This window comes from Stegodyphus dumicola, chromosome 9 (genome assembly GCF_044657685.1).
Source record: "Stegodyphus dumicola isolate Sdum_Otavi_A_Nest chromosome 9, ASM4465768v1".
NCBI lineage: Eukaryota > Metazoa > Arthropoda > Arachnida > Araneae > Eresidae > Stegodyphus > Stegodyphus dumicola.
The window spans coordinates 171,714,504-171,730,268 of record NC_140776.1 but is presented as its reverse complement, the minus strand read 5'-3'; the positions used below and the strand labels follow the sequence as shown (position 1 = coordinate 171,730,268).

Genomic DNA, 15,765 nt, shown 5'->3' with positions numbered 1-15,765 from the left:
CCCCCATATCCACTGCTCCTTTAGTCATATTATTAAAACATATAATTCCTGACGTTTTATTTTCTCCAATAGTATCATCTATAGTATGATCGTTATATAATATTGAAAGCATAAGAACAGTTTTTCCTTTTTTAGGAACATCAGGAATTAATGTTTTATCTTTTTCGAAACCAAAACATTGTAGAAAACATTCTTAGTTTCATCTTCAGTTTCCGAAATGCAATCTTCATCGCTTTCAAATATTTCTAATAAATCTCACATGTGTTGTATCTCCAGTTCATAGGGACTCATTCTTTTTACCATAATGCAGTTAGGAATTTTTCAGAATTTAATGTCAAGTACTTTAAAATCACTTGCGAGTAAAAATATTTATTGTTACACTCTAGAAATAAATTTCTGAACTAAATATTCGGTCATAAAAACACTTACACGGACAGGCGCGTGAGGTGTGTCATACCCCAGTTCCAACAAAATACCGATAAATCTTTTTCTGAAATACACAGGCAAAGAAAAAGCGGTTCTGAAAGTCAACCACAACTAGAAACTCAGCTACTGAAAGCAGCACAAAGAATTTCAGTTTCACAAGTTAGGGATATTCCACTTTTATGTAGGATTGGGTTATGATACACCCCACACGCCTTCCCGCGGGTTAAAAGCTTAAGCATTTGACAACTCGTGAAGTTTATGATGAGTTTCGATACCAACTAATGTTCATGAAGTTGAGGCATAATGCGACTGCAGCTATACAGTTAGATTCCCAGCACCGCTTCGTTGAGTAACTGCTTTGCTTCGTAACATTTCAAATTCCATGAAAGCGACAGGTAGTCGCTTTTCTAAAATCTTCTATCCGCCAAAACGCAACCAAGGCGAACTTCCTTCTATTCACTGGCAATTTCAAACTAACTAATAGAGTGCAAACTCCTCTCGTCTTGGGAGTTTTTGTAATCCCTTTTACAAATTGCCTAACGCCTTAAGCACCTAAGTACTTAAGTACAGCATTGAGGCACCTGTCAGAAGTTAACAGGTTTGATGAGCGTGAAGAGAAAATTCGTTAAGAAAAGTAAAAAGAAAATTCTCACTTTAGCTAGAACTCTGATGACAAATAAATTGCAAAGCGTTTAAGTTTGAAACTATTCAACAAGGAAGTAAATTTACTTTTGGAAGGTTTGGTTTGGTTTATTTGATTATGGCAAAGCAGTCAAAAGGGCTGTTTGCTTATGAAGATTGATACCTTAGTGGAGGAATTTCTAAAGATAACTGGCTAGTATAGATGTTCCATATGCGGAAAACAAAGAAAACGGCCATGCAGCCAGCCCGTTCGCCAGGAATAAAACCCCGGACGAACTACCAGTATTCAGCGATTTTATCGCTCCCCCGCTGGTGGGTTTCTACTTTGAGAAGGATAGCTTCCGTTAACCTGTAAATCCATTCGAAGGAAAGGGGAATCTGTAATACTATAAATAAGTAGTAAACCCCCCCCCTCCGATTCTCTAGCAAATCAAATAAGCGTACGAACGAAGCTTACGATTCGTTACGTTTGAATTGCATAAAAATGAGAACGGGAGAATTAAATGTATGAAAATAATTTCATAATTTCACCTTTAAAGTTGTATTTACATTTTGAAACTTGGTGATATTATTAAACGAAATTAAATAATAAATTAAATCATATTAGATAAAGATTAAACGAAAGTGGATCAATTATTTTATTGTTTTATTTTGAAAAAAACTCAAACCTTGCACAACATTCAGCAGCAAAGTTAACAAAATAAATCGACTTCACTGTGAGATAAATCAATAACTTCACTGTACAAAATGTATCAGATATTTTCTCCCTCATTTCCGCATGCCCTCGTGGTGCAACTGGAACCAAACTCGACGCGTATTCAGGAAGACCGGAGTTTGAATCCTACCAAGCATTTCACGTCTCCTGCTTAAAAAAAAATCTGATAGGTTTCAGATTTTAAATTACGTGCAAAGGGGCGTTTTTTAACATTTTGTGCGTTACTTTTATTTTATTAAATATCATGTTCTTTCGCACTTAGACCATAAAATTCAGTTCAAGAGCAATACCTCAAAATAATTATAAATTGAGTATATCTTAAGAATTTCCGATGCAATGTTTCACGCGCTGGAGATAAAAATGATTTTTCTGTACAACGTTGCCATTGCTCGCTTTGAAATCCTTGAGTTTGTTAATCAAAAATTCGTTAAAGTTCTACAAAATAGGAAATTGATAACGAAACAAATTCCGAATTTCAAATTTGGGCTTCCACATGCCCAGATTCGCAGTAGGATTACGTCATTCAAAATTCGATGGCTCTAGGTACCGTCTTTTTATCACAATGCGAGAAACATACATACATTTTCACAGATTCTTCATTATTTAATTTCTTCAAATATTATACAGGGCGATAATATTTGGTGGCAACAGTTTGAAAAGTGATACAGCTTTTTAAAGATTTCAACGCGAAATGCCAAAACAAAAATAGTCTCTCAGAGACAAAGCCTCTTTGGAGTTAAAAAAAAAAAAAAAAAAAAAAAAAAAAAAACTTATGACTGCACATTTTCCATATCTTCTGCTTCAAAAAAAACCTATTAACTACAAATGTTTCTGGTAAAAATAATTATTAATCACTGCTGAACATTAAATAATATTGATCAGCTGAGGTCGTCCAAGCTACGCATATTTTTTTATCTTCGTCTTGTCTAGTACAAGATTCTTAGAATTGAACTGCGTTTGCTTCATGCAGTTTGTAGTTATTTTATTTTGTACGGCTTAACTAGTTTTTTTGAGCATAATTTTTGCATTCAGTATTTTAGTAGACATTTGCTATATTGACTTAGTAGCAGATAGTTTGTGCAGAGTACAAGAAATGGTATTTTGCCGACAGCAATACAGATAACGTATAAATAAAGTTGCAAGGAATGTGCTATGAAAATTAATTCTTAAATTATTCTATAAACACGTGAGTCAAAATGAAAACATCAGACTGTTTTTGGCCTTGAGGCGTAGAAGACCTCGTTGGTCTTGCTTCTGTTCGCAATTATGAAAGTGGACTCATTCACATGTTTGTAAAGAAGTAAACACAAGATTTTGTCTACAATTAATTGATATATTAAATCTTTTCCTACACTTGGATTAAAAATAATATCATAAATTTTAGTTTCAGAAAAGTGTCAAAAATCAGTAGCAAAAGTAATTGTTATTAGTGATCGAAGACGAAAACGTTACATTATGTGTACAAATTAATGACTTCTTGTTCGCAATGTTATTTCAATTTAATTAGATGTTGGTATCCCAGCTGCTTTGATAAATTAAGTAATCTGAGAAAATACACCCTGATCTTAATAATCTAGAAAATACACCCTGTTATTGAAACATGGATCATTTTTACTCCCATCTGCTTAAGAGGTTGTCACAAATACGTGTATTATTATTTACTTAAAATTTGGCTCAAATAAAGAAAATTAATTTCATCAATTACCATACAATATGAGAGAAAGTAATTTCAAAACGCCATAATTACTTGAATATAAAGCGATGCATTTTTTTCTTAAATTTTTTTTCTTAAATGCGTTTCGGAAACTGTATGAGTGTGCCTAATACTTACATAAATTCATATATTTATCTTCTTAATTTTGATGTCAAGTGAAAAAAAAAATGAAAGGGTTCAGATTTTAACGGTCGTCGAGGAGGATTTTTTAAGTTTTTTTATGTTCTCGCTGAGCTCGCAGTCTACCAGTCTACTGTTGCATTTACTCCTGCTAAGCCACTTCCTTTTTATCTTTTTATCTTTATTATTAACATTTTCTTTGCATTTATGCCAAATACAATTCAAAAATAAAATTGCCAAAATTTTAAAATAATCACGGTAGCATATTGCAAAAATTTGAAAAGAATCATAGAAGCGTATGTTTATAATTCCCTATGCAGTATTAAGTGCTCGCAAACATTTTTATATATTTTTAAGTCTTTTTTCAGTTGATCATATTAATGTTCAGTACTTTTAGTAAGATGGCTTGTAAAACTCTTCTTTTTTTTTGTTTTTTTTCATTATTACTGTTTGGCGTGTTATATTTATTGATTAAATACCATGTTCTGCCTACTTACCCCCATATAATTCAATTCAACAACAAAATCACAAAATATAAACAGCATATCTTTTACAGTCTCGCTCTCTGGACAGAAAAATGTTTCATTCCGTGCAATGTTGCCACTGCTCGCTTTCGAATTGTTCAATTTGTTTACCAAAAATTCAAGGTTTCGAATATATGAAATATAAAATTCGAAATTCAAAATTCGGACTTCTACGTGCACAAGCTCGGATGAACTTCGTTATTCAAAATTATATGGCCCTAGGTACCGTCACTCTTTCACAGTAGGAGGAAGATATATATACATATATGCGTACATCATTATTTAATAGCTTTAAATATAATATTCAGTGGCAACAATTTGAAAACTGATTCGTCATTTATAGTGGACGACGAACCGTTTCGAGACTAATTGTCCAACAGGGCTGGCTCTTTTGAGCTGGGAAAAAAGTAGTTACTTACTTTTAACTTTAAGATATGCTGAACTAATATTTCTTATATCTTTCACGGCCGAAGTTTCAAATATGTAATGCAGAATTATATTCAGGTAAATTGACTACATTACTCGTTATATGCAGCTGATTTCCAATTAAACTTCTCATATTTGATAAGCAACCTTTTAATAGTTACAGGATTTCTAAGCTATTATTTACTAATATTTATACTCATAGTATATACATACTACTCATTTATGTATATATATAGTACTTCAGAAGATGACTTTGAAAAATTATCGTAACATTTTATAACATAAATTTTAAATTTTTGCACATAATGCGCATATCCATGTACGTTTATATATATGAATATATATACATACAAACACACACACACACATATATATACAGATCAAAAATTGAATAGTTTCCCAAGTTATTGATATTTTATTCTTTGTACCTTCCTATTAGATTCCCCCCCCCAGAAACGGCGGGCCTTTTTTGCCTTCTTTTGACACTGGACACTCCTAAGGTTGGAAGTGGTGGCCATTTTATTGTGGAGGCACTAATTGGCGGCGACCAATATATACATATAAACATTACAGATAAACTCTTTACATAAGAGGTTTTAAACACTTATCTTCCGACATAGATTTAAACAATAAAGAAATTAAAGGAACTTTCAATGAAAAAGAATTGGTTAAATGTGATGAAAAATGATTAAATTTATAAAATTGAGAAAATAATAAAGAAGAAAGGAAACAATAGTTTCTCTTAGAAGGGTTAAGATATCCAGTTAGCTTCAACAACTGGATGGATGAAAATATTCTTTTAAAATCCTCTTCAAAGTTCTAAACTTTTTTAAATAATAAAACGTTTTGCATTTTGAAAAATATTGTTTCATTTTAGATGCTTAAATTTTTTATCAGAAAATTATTTCTGTTTTTAACTTCATCCATTTTTTTAATACTTTCAATACGGACTTTGTCTTCATCATTTTTTAAATCATCGTGTCGTCATTTTCTTGAAAAAAATTACGGACATTTTAATACTTCACTTTAAAGTTTTTTTATTAAAAAATTTGAATCTGTCTCAAAGTGTCATGGTGTCATTATTAATCTTTTTAATATAATAACTTTCATATTTTTATAAGAAAAATTTTAATCTCCAGTTTGAAAGTTTGGGGCCGCAAATAAAAGGAACTCTGGAAAACTACAAAACTTTTAATTTGGACAAATCTTTCTTAATTCTTTATTTGTTTTATATACTTTCATTTTAGTAAAATCCCATTTCCTTATCCTAACAACAGGAAACAACAGGAATTTAAATTGTTCTTGAGCGGCATTTATGAACCACTTATTCTAAATACTTCATAAATGCTTTGTATCACACATGTTTGAGTCCGAAATTAAAGTTTTCTATGGGAAAACATTTTTAAAAAATCTATCCTGATAAATTTTGCGCTCGAAAATAAATGCATTTTAATGATATAATTAAACAGCAATTTTATATAAAAAAGTTGAAAAAATTATGTATAAGTTTTAATGAAGTTTTTACCTGTAACTCAAGTGTATTGCAGAGAAAACGTAAACTAAATTGAATTAAACTTTAAGAGCACCAATTTCTGTAGTATGTAAAGAATTATTAAAAATATCCTTGCGGTTTCTCAAGACAATCTCAAGAAATTCAAAGTTTAAAAATTAAAAGATTTCATAACGCTAATAATAGAAAGATTTAAAAAAGTATGAAAAAGTAATTTTAAGAAATATAACTTTGAAAATATAGTTCTTTCAAAAAAAGTAATTTAGATTATATATATTTAATAGAATATTATCCTTGCGATTTCCCAAGATAATCTCAAGAAATTCAAAGTTTAAAAATTAAAAAATTTCATAACGCTAATGATAGAAATATTTACAAAAGTATAAAAAAGTAATTTTAAGAAATATAACTTTGAAAATATAGTTCTTTCAAAAAATGTAATTTAGATTATATATATTTGATAGAATATTATCTTTGCGATTTCTCAAGACAATCTCAAGAAGTTTAAAGTTTAAAAATTAAAATATTTCATAACGCTAATAATAGAAAAATTTACAAAAGTATGAAAAAGTAATTTTAAGAAATATAACTTTGAAAATATAGTTCTTTCAAAAAAAAGTAATTTAGATCGTATCTATTTGATGGAATATTAAATAATAAAATATATCTGGAGAAGTTCAAGTATGGCAAATCCAAAATCAGAGTTGAGATTCCAAATATATTACCTCCTTGGGTGTTTTCTGAACCTTGCAACAGAAAAAGATCTCAAGTTCTTATTTTACAACCACACACTTCATGAAACACATTGTAAATGGTGTCCATTTCAAGAGAATGGGTATCCATAGTCAGAGTCCTGGTCAAAGATGTCCTTGTCAGAAACTGGTTGGCAAGAAGCTCACAGTAAAAGTTAAGAATGGGGGGAGAGAGGGGAAACTCATCTGACCTTCCAAACCGCAACCTTTGCAATAAATGTTGACGACCTAGAGAATTAACCGCGTCGATTTACTATATAACCCCGGGCATCTTGCCGCGTTCCACCAAGATATAAGTCCAGTTTTCTAAGTATTTTTTGTTTTTATTAATTGGACGGTGTAACCTACACGGAGGGATAAGAAATGTCAAGGTATCGAAACCGTTAGAATTCCCAAGACAAAATTTTAGGCACTGGTGTCGCATTCCAAAGAGTTTGGATGAAAGAATCGTCTGCCGTAGGGTTGTTTCCCATTTCCTTGGCCCACATAGGCTGCCTCGTCAATTTACTCGACGTCCTTCCCAAAGTTGAGGACTGAGAGTTATTACTGTTTAGATCCTTTGTTCATGTTGAAAAATTTGCCCCCAAACCCAGTAAATCCAGTGAAATCAACCCAAAATGACAGTCCATGGTTCCGAAGAATTTGGGAGCTTCTGTGAAGGTGATCGATCGCCTTAGGGAAACAGTCAGTCATGTTCCATATCTTCGGGACTATGACAGTCAGTGAATATTTAATGTTTTCAGAAATACTGGTTTCTTTTAGTAGCAGTCGCCATGACAGTTTTTTATTATACTTGACATCAAACATAAATTCTTATTCTACAAAATTTAAAATCATAAAATTAAAAACCTTATAAACGGAAATGTTTCAGATAAGAAAGTGGTTATTACCGTACTTGCTTGGAAAATTCGGAACTGTGCAAGTGATTCTTACATTACTATAAAAATTATTACATTCTAAACTTAGGTTCCCGCCTCTCAGACGGGAAAGTGGTTAGTGAGTCTGACGGCCAGACCGAACAGCCCGGGTTCGAGTCCTGGAGAAGGCATGGATGTAAATTATCTGTCGATTCATTGGAGGCAATGTTGGCTCACCTATTAGATTCCTTTATAATAAAGTTGTAACGAATGTTAATTTTACTAACAGTTAAATTTTGAATTAAACTTCCTTTCCTATCGCTTCTTAATTTCAACTTATCACTTCCGGCCAGAACGTAGTTTTAGAATCACGTTTAGATGCAAACTGAGGAAGAGCGGTATTTAACCTCGAAGTTCTACTGTCTTAGTCAGAGAGAACCAGAGATTATGGCTAACACGCGTCCGCCTTTTTAGGCTACTCGTTCTTAAGCTGTTATTACGCTCGGTCGTACTTTAGGCCTTTGATAGCTTCGTAGTCAATTAGAGTTAAGGTGCCAACCCCGTTAGAAGCTCGGCTATCAAACTATAATTTTGTAATAACATGTTAGTTTAGTTTTATTATTATTATAGTAATAATAAAACGAGTTATTTAGTAATAACATATAAGTTAGATAAACATATTAGTTTAATTTAATTCTTAGTCTCTTAAGTTCAAGCCCGAGTGTCGGCTTTATTGTACAACTCCAAGACGGAGTTCTGTTGAATCTTATTTGAATAATAAAGAGTCTTTAACCCTTTTCCAAGTTTATTTACTGTCTCACGAACTCAAGCGATTATTCGCTTACTAGTTCTTAATATTCTTCACATTCAACTGTAACTTAGAAGTACACACTATAGCATCTTTATAAAGTGACCACTGTTTCCGGCCTTAGTAGTAACCAACGCCTAATAATGCCTAATGCCTGTAATTGGGGAGAGGAAAAAAACTTACATTTCCTCACATTTTTGTATCTGACGAAAGTCATTTTCATTCCGTTCTAATCAGATACAAAGCAGTCATGAGTATATACTAAATACAAAGAGAATAAAATGATAAAAACTATAAATAGCGCTTGAAAACGTGAACGTCTCATGCGCTAGTAAGATGTATAAGGTATTTCTCCCGCCTTCGTAGCATGCCTTCGTGGTGTAGTGGTCAGCACGCCCGACGCGAATTCGGTCATTGTTCGAGGTCCATTGTTCGAGTCACGGCGAAGGCATTGCTCATTTTTCATATCTCATGCTTCCGAAATAAACCTAATGTCTCTACAGATGTACATAACTACAATAATGTTACAAAACTTAAAGTGTTACTACCAAAACATTAATAGAAGAAACAAGTGAAAATCAATTAAAAGTCTTAAGAGAGAGCATAAGAGATACACTGCATAATACCAAATAGTATATCAAAATCTGAGTAGCTAAATACAATTAACTCTCTTATACCGACCTCTTACGAAAATCGTTTGTAGTTTTGAGAACCTAAATGAACACTATATATAACATTATTTATCATCACGAACAGTCAAGTTTTCTAGGAAAAGAGACTTCAAAAAAGACCAATATAATCTGAAGTTTTGGATCGTCGTCTAATGGAGGTATCGTCACAAAAAATTTATTCACAAAGTAATATAAAAACGGGGAAAAGGAAAAATAATTTAATATTTAATTAAAATTAAAATTACAGAGTTCCTATTCAAAATTTTCTGAAATTAAAAAAAAAAAAAAAAGTTAATTTAGCCTAATTTTCAGTCCTTGTGTATATGTGTGATCATATGTGTCTGTAACGAAAAGTATTCTAAATATAGCATAAATTTTTAAACATGCGTTAACAATTGGGAAATGAAAACAATTGGGAAATGAAAACAATTCGTCCTATATGAAAGTTCCTCAACTGGCAAACTTATGTACTGTCAATGAAAGGTATTATACTTTAAGGATATCACACCTAAAGGAAACATACACACTCGTCGTGTGTTGCCACTGCTCGATTTGAAATCATTGAGTTTCTTAATCAAAAATTCATTAAAGTTTTAAAAAAATATGAAATAGCTAATGAAACGAATTCAAAATTTGGACTTCCAGGTGCCCATATTCGGGTGGAGGACTACGTTGATCAAAATTTGATGGCTCTAAGGATCGATGTTTTCACAGAATGCAAGAAACATACATACATTCATGCAGGTTCTTCATTATTTAATACTATTTGTGACAACAATTTGAAAAGTGATACAGCTGTTCATAATGATTCGACGCAAAATGCCTTTTCGAGACTAATAGGCCTTCTAAGCTAACGCCCCTTTGAGCTAAAATGCACCCTATTCTCTAATTACATTTTAGTTGAGCAATAAAAAGAGACACTAAAACAAGTATTGTTTGCATCAACTGATGCAAGTTAATTGTCCGAAACCTAAGGACTTTTTATCTTTTTAGAATTAAGAAAAAGAGTAAGTAGTGTGGTATTACGTATAAGCTAGTAATCGCTGTGCATCTTTAATACGGCCTTACTATGTAAACAACACGGTTTAATTTTAACAACCTCATTAAACTGCTAAATTTTACATCACGGCTAATCCATCGGTAATGAAATAATAATAAAACTCTCATGAAATGTAATAGGAGGCCAAAAAATAATTTAAAAAATAAAAAGAATTGAACGTCCATGACTGATGCTCTTGCTAAACCAAGGTTGTTGCTCAAAGTCAATGGCCAGAAGCTACAAAGTCCAGAGTAGATGAAACAATGCAACAAGAGCACCACCAGAAAGTTAAAATGCAGGAACCAAGGTCAAAGGATCATCATTATTTGCTCACGAAGTTAATTAATTGTAATTTTAGAGTTGAGACAAATCATTATTTTGGAAAGGAACCGGAGCAATAGATATTATTTTTATTTTTCTCGCAGAAAGTAACAAAACGCGGGCTGCATTTGATGTAGAAACGACTTTAACAGAATCTTCTCAAAATTATTGGACCGATCCGTTATTATTGTGTCACACTACCATGCATCTGTTGTCCACTCGTCTGTGTAAAGTCGCGTGGACACGTGCAGTTCTGCTTATTAGCGTTTATTGTCATACTGTGAAACATAAGATCCCTAAATTTACCTTTCACAATTTAAAATTTTTATTTTATTTTTACATCCTTGTGAGAAGCGAAGGAAGTATTCTAATCATAAGAAATTTTGGGTATCATATTTCAACGAAAATATCCATTTTGGCGGATACCGAATGCAAATGAACGATTTTTTGCTTGACATCTGTACGTAAGGACAAAATAAAGGAGTCTTTTTCCCAAAACGGATTATCAAATGGATTTAAAATGGATTCATAAGAGATATTTTTCGTGACGTCTGTACATACGTACGTAAGTATCTCGCATAACAAAAAACAAGTAACCTCAGAGCGTTGGAATTTTGCATACACCATTGCTATAACATGTAGTTGTGCACCTCCCTTTCTGGATCAAATCGCACGCACCAAATTTACATATATATATATATATACACCCACTCTGTCATTCGACTCAGTGAGTTGAGTTTTTTTTAATTCTTATATGTTGGTGAATTATAAATTTTTTGTTTTAAAAGAGATTGGATTATGCTGTTCTTATGTTCCGGTTAAGGTTTTTATGCCTTTATTTAATCTGCATGCAATAGTTGCAGAATTAACAACAATTTAAACGTTTTTTAAATGCGACTAAGCCTAACAGAGCAGCCATATTTGTTTACATTTGAAACTTAGCAGAATAGTGAATTAAGTCAGTTTCTGCTCCTTCAGTGTCATTTTGCCCATTGGGACCTAAAGTTAACTTTCAGTTTTGTGCATCGAAAATTTTGCTTCCTATCCGTTGACCGAAGTGCTCGTTTTTGCGTACAAACTGTAAAATTTTAAAGTTGTTTAAGTGCCGCTAAGCCTAATAATTTTTTTGATAGCGGCCATTGCTTGTTTGCATTTGAAACAGCAGAATAGTGGATTTGTTGCCAATCTAGAGAAACTTAGCTTCGCAACAACACAGTTAATGCCTTCATTTATTATTGCGAATTAAATCATGCTTAATCCTTTCTGAAATTTTTTCGAGGAAATAGGTGTTTAAGATTTACTTCGTAATTTTTAATACAGATATTTTGAGGTTTTATGCATTTTTGTCTTGTCGCGAAGTGAGAATTGAATTAATTGAATGAGAAATACTCAATCGTCTGTGAAAAACTGTTTCTTTTTTGTTTTCTTTTCTTAATTTCTTTTATACATCGTTCTAGCTTTATTATAGTATTTGAATAGAACATGCGGCAACGATTAGATAATTCTTTAAATGATATAAATTTTGTGCATTCTGATTTATAATATGAACGGAATATAATACTGTTATTCTGCTGTGGTCTTTGGGCTGTCGGCGAAGTAGATTTAATTCAATCCAATAAGTTCAAATGAAATGCAAGAAAAAATGCGTATAATTTAATATTCCGTACAAGGAACTCATGTGGTGTTCACATCAGTTTTTTTTGCAAGGGATTACAAAGGTGGATTTTACAGTTCAGTATCATTACGTGTAATGGTTTTGTATTTAGTTGAAAGTTCTCTCAACTTTCTGTCACGTCGTCCGTGTCCAGTACTCAAATGAGTTTTCATGAAGCACGGGAAATATCTTAGCGGCGGTGACGTAATATAGTACAGACGCTTTCTTTAACAGGACAAATGAAGGTAATTTTGTTTTCCACAAACATCACATTCTAGTGATTCAGCAGCCAGTAGTACCGCGGTTCTTTCTTAGTAGGTATTCTGACCTTTTTACTTCTTTTATTAACTTCTGGCAAGTTCATAAACGAATTGGAAATGCATTTCACACTTAGTTGGTTTGTTTATTTGGCATTCTGTAGAATGCCCATGAAATTTGTGAAATTTGAAACGTTTTGTTCTTTACCGGTTAATTTTAGGCATTTTATACAATGCCTAGGCATTCTCTAGAATGCCGGATTTCAAACTTTGCCAGTAACATATATATATACACACACAATGTGGAAGAAGTGAACTTTCAGCCTTTTCATTCTCAGGTTTTAACTCCACAAATTAAATTATTTACTTATTATATTTTTATAGCATTGAAAATACTAGAGTTTATAATTCAATTGACCATACCAGATCCTTCAGCAAACACTAAGGAAAAAAACCTCAGTGATATTGAATCTCATGCAGATTTTATTATCAAAGTTCTTTCCCAGGCAGTAATTTTTGGGGAGACAAAAAAATATCTTCTGGTTAGAAGGCCTAGTTATAAGTTTCAGTGATCCGTAAAAATTTCCGGCAGACACTTAATAAAGAAAATACTTCATGTGGAACCAGATATGAAAAGCGTTAAATAATTAAAAAATATAACACTTCCATAAAACCTTTCCTGAACACCTACCTACCTACGCGTTCTTTCGAAAGCTCCATCTCCATCAAACACGGAATTAAAAGAAACAAATTAGCTATAGGTAGGTGAAAAAATAAATGTTTGTCAACAAGACCGTTTTAAAACTTATTCTAGTCGTTAAGAGATTTTCTAGAAATTGTGAAAACATTATTTTAAATCACTGACGTATTTGAGTACAGGTTACTGAGTACAGATTTAGGACCTTTAAAAACTTTACATTACGAAACAATCCCATTTAGTTATATAAAGTCTATATTAAGTAAAGAAAGCTTACAAGAGCAGTTTACTTCTCTTGTAAGCTTTCTTTACTTAATATAGACTTTATATAACTAAATGGGATTGTTTCGTAATGTAAACATTAATGTATAAAACTTTACATTACGAAACAATCCCATTTACTTATATAAAGTCTATATTAAGTAAAGAAAGCTTACAAGAGCAGTTTACTTCTCAGTATGTAAATTTTTCTTCGATTTTGATGTCTGTAAAATTTCCCTTTTTTTCTCTTTTAATTATTAAAAAATATATAAAATCTAAAAGGTTTCAGATTTTTGTATTATCCCGAACCGGGCTTTTTGTTTTCATTTACACACACGTACATATTTCGAGAGCACTTGGGCTAACGCCACATTGCGCTAAATGTATTAAAAAACAGCATATCTTTAGAATTTCCGATATACAGCCTCGCGCGTTGGAGATAAAAATATTTATTCCCTACAGTGTTGCCACTGCTGGCTTTGAAATTCTTAATTTTTTAAATAAAAAATTCGTTAAAGTTTTACAAAATATAAAATAGATAATAAAACAAATTCCAAACTGTAAATTTGGTCTTCTAGGTGCCCATGTTCAAGTGGAGGATTACATTATTCAAAATCTGATTAATCTTTAAGTACAGTTGTTTTTTCACTACGCGAGACATATACATACATTCATGCATATTCTTCATTACTTAGTTTTTTTAAATATAATACAGGGCGATTATATTGGGTGGCAACAATTTGAAAAATGATTCAGCGCTTTGAGTGATTCAACACAAAATGCCTTTTTGAGACTAATAGGGATTCTGGGCTAACAAATTTAAAATGCCATATATTACGGTACAAATATTGTTTAGGTGTCGCGTTGATATGAAAATATTTTAATATCAACTTGCATTTTTAAATAAATGAAATGAGACAAAATTTGCAATTAGACAGTGCAGTGTATATTTGGAAATAAATATATTCACTATAGGAGATTTATTAAATACTTAAGTTGTATGCATGAATTTTATTTATAAATGTCATCCATAAACTCAATTTCTCGTCAGTACAGATTAGAAGAGATTTACTTTCGTAACGAAACTTTGGCTGAAATAAAATTTCTTACGGCGACCACCTTCAGAAATGACCTATACAGAGGCTGTTCACACATTTTTTAGACGAGGTATATTGTATTCACAAAACTAAATTACATAAAATTCTTGTTTTTTAAATGTTCTATTTGACATCCTTTATTCTGAACGATCTTTCGACACCGCAATTTCCACGATAATAATGCCTTTTGAAGTGGCAGAAGAGGTATTCTATCCCATTCCTCCCGAACAGCTTTCCAGAGTCCTGTTAGGGTTTTGGGACAACGTTTGCATAATGCAGTTTTTAAAAGTCCGAAAGGACAAAAATCCATAGGTGACACATCGGGAGATTTAGTGGGGATACCAGTGAAGGGTATGGCCTTGATACCAGTTTTTTGTTCTATTTTTTTTTAGGAAATTTACAGTGAATTTTGATGTGTGGCTGCTAGTTTTGTCCTGATGGAGTCTCACAGATGGATGGCACTGTGGGTAAAGCGATGGTATTTCATTCAGAAGAATTGGCGATAAAATATGTTCCTGATAGTATTTGGAGTTAATCTTGACATTTTGTGCCCTCTCTTTATTTTTAACTTGCCATTATAAGGAAAACCAGCAACAATCATGAATCCCTTAGAAAAAATTTCTTTCGATTCTTTGAACCATGTACTTAAATTTTTTTCACCCCTTTTATGATAATAAATGGCTCTTTGTTTGCTACAATCATTTAAATACACCCATGCTTCATCTATTGTGGCAATTGTTTTCTATTTTTCTTTGGATAAGTGTTTCTCATACAGAATTCTGCAGCGTGTCCTGCGTTGAGCGATATGCTTTGGAAGAAGACGATGCACATTGAGTTTTTTCGCTTTCTTAAGATTTAAATCAACGTTTATCATTTTGTTTACAGTGGACACCGAGCATTTTAATGATTTTGCAACTGTCCTTTGACTAAGGGGATTTTCTTTTAACATTAAACAACGTACCTTTGCAATAGTCGAAGATGTCCGTTTTTTACTTGGATACTTGTTTGGAATTTTTGTCCCACTTGAGGCTCCAATTTGACGTTTTATTTTCCTTTCATGTTGATGATATTACCTATCGACGCTTAAGATATCACAAAACCATGAGTCTCACATCGTTTTTGGATAACGGAGTATGCATATTTCTCTTCGAAAGAGTGTAAATGTAGCCTTCGAACCACTGCTGTGTTAAATTCTCCATTTTAAATAAAAACAAAGCTTTCAAGCCACAGACGGTAATTTTGACTTTTAAAAACATAGTGCAATTGCAATTACT

The 15,765-nt window shown here is 32.2% G+C and overlaps 1 protein-coding gene across 6 annotated transcripts in view; it reads right to left on the bottom strand.

Moving 5' to 3' along the window:
* The window catches only part of LOC118203248 (very long chain fatty acid elongase AAEL008004-like), a 138,950-nt gene that overhangs the window by 77,736 nt on the left and 45,449 nt on the right, over positions 1–15,765 (bottom strand). The window contains exon 1 of one of the 6 annotated variants that reach the window (XM_085824345.1): positions 6,803–6,913. The exons of 4 other annotated variants lie outside the window; for them this stretch is intronic. The gene's annotated coding sequence lies outside the window, so the exon portion shown is untranslated. Of the gene's footprint in view, positions 1–6,802; positions 6,914–15,765 lie in introns of those variants that run through there. One more of the 6 variants, XM_085824346.1, reaches the window with a different exon arrangement.